Below are 2,248 nucleotides of genomic sequence, written 5' to 3'. Positions count from 1 at the left end.
GTTTAAATGTGGTTCAAATGGAAAGCTGTCCAGTGCTGTTCTTATGGTGTGGAAACATGTATTAGGATAGGCAGGTGTCTACGTGAATGTTTCATATCGATGTTGGAGTGAAACAGGGATGTGCCTAGCTCGTAAATAGCGCTCCACAATAAGCTCACGTGGTAAAATCATATGTGTTGCAGGGACAGCTCAGTCGACAATTGTGGGCGTGATTGTGGCAGTTGTAGAAGGAAAATGAACAAATAATGTAGGTTAAAAACTGATAACAAAGACTGAGCCGTCCGCATAAGACAGAAGATACTGCCCGGCAGAATGGAAGTGGAGAGTTACAAATACATGTAGGCCAACCTGTCTATAAATGAGATTTTGAGAGAGATAAAACTCAAGTCGTAGACAAAGGGATGACGATGGCAATGGTGAAGGGTGGAGCACCTTATATCTGATGTATGAAGATGAAGCAGTGATACTTGCTAATAGGGAAGGAGAGCTCTTCAGATGGGCCTAGATTTTTCTTTTTCTTTTTTTTTTAATATGTGAACGTCATTCATGAATGTAAATATAGTTAAACATACCGTAATGTGATAGTTGTTGAGAAAGGAGAGTTGCAGTGTGATGTGCTGGTCAGTGTAGAGAGATATGAACTGTTGAGGGGTTTTAAATACCTGAATGTTAAGACAAAAGAGTGTGGCTGGTAGGAAGAATGTCTTGATACGAAACAGACGTCAAAGTGTGGTGACTGCGGGCGTTTTAATGCATAGTGAAGTTTTGGTGCCTACAGTGACAGATGAGCGTGAAACTTTGGAATGGCATGAAATCGAAAAAGAATCAAACAAAACAAGAGCTAGAGCAGTAGAGATGGGGTTAATTGAGAAATATATTTGGAGTGCGAACTCTGAGGAGAGTGGAATAAAAACATGATTGTGTAAAGATGTCGAGTCAGTAAGTCCGTGAACAATAAAGCCAAAGAGAATGTACTTAGATGGTATGGAGAGAATGGATTTATATAGAGATTTCGTTGTTGTTGTTGTTGTTGTTGTTGTTGTTGCTGTTGATGTTATTGTTGTTGTTGTCGTTGTTGTTGTTGTCGTCGTCGACGTAGTTGTTATTATTGTTACCATTCTAGGCTCATCTGAATATAAGTCTGGTGAATTGCAGGTTTAAGTTAGGTCTACCAGTAATTCAGCATACTCCTTCCACAGGATAAGAATGGAGTCGAGGGACGTTTGTATAACCAAGCACAGGGTCGTCCAGCTATACCGGTTCCATCACGAGAAGGGGTTTTCTCACCAACACCTAAAAATTGGATGGTGAAAAGAACATAATTATGTTAGTGAGTGTAAAGGTGTGAAGAGGCGTCGTTGACCAAACGGGGTGGATAGATATGGGAAATGACTGCTTGCGAAAGCTATGTGTTGAGGTAGAGGAAGTTATTAAACTGATATGACATCGAGCTGATTGGATAATTATGTACGATGGAATACATGACAAGGGTTTGGCAGCTCCATTTTCTAACATTATAGTCATCGAATTAGCTCCATTTGATAGGTTATATAAAACTCAAAGGCGTGGATGGTTAATCCTCTAAGGCGGAGTCACGATTCCGGAGGTTTTAATACTGAGTGAATGAGTGTGCGGCCGATTTTACAGGGCATGCTGTTGATTGTTGCCCCTCCATTGGTTGGGAAATTAGGCTGGATGATGAAGATTATGATGATGACAACAAAATGCTGATATAAAACTATGTACCTTTATTTAATGTTTCAAGTATGAGCACACACACACACACACACACACACACACACACACACACACACACACACACACACACACACACACACACACAGAACGGTGACTAAGGCGTGCAGGACTGATTAATTTACAGGAATACAGTATCCATAAACACTGTCAAGGTTGGTACAAAAAATAGTGTTTAACAAATGCTCATGGGCCCTTCGGGCCCCTCGCACTTGCTCCTGCGGCGGGCTCTCGCGTTTATGTGCTGTTCTAGTGTAACGTTGTCACTTGGATTTTCTGCAGCTAATCAATTGATGGTGTTATTTGCAGCTTCGGGAATGGAACCCAAGTTGTCACAACGCAAGTCTGAAATACTTTAGGTGTACCTGTGGGCAAAACATTCTATGGAGATCCTATGCCGGGCGCCAGGAGTGGCGTTTTTTTGGTCAAAATGTGATCGCTCATTAAATATAGTAAAAGTTTTTCAATCGTGATGGGACCAAGTTTTTTCACA

The sequence above is a fragment of the Coenobita brevimanus genome, chromosome 38 (assembly GCF_032717465.1).
Source record: "Coenobita brevimanus isolate Jiangsu-jjx chromosome 38, ASM3271746v2, whole genome shotgun sequence".
NCBI classification, from domain to species: domain Eukaryota; kingdom Metazoa; phylum Arthropoda; class Malacostraca; order Decapoda; family Coenobitidae; genus Coenobita; species Coenobita brevimanus.
Note: the sequence above shows the minus strand (reverse complement) of the source record.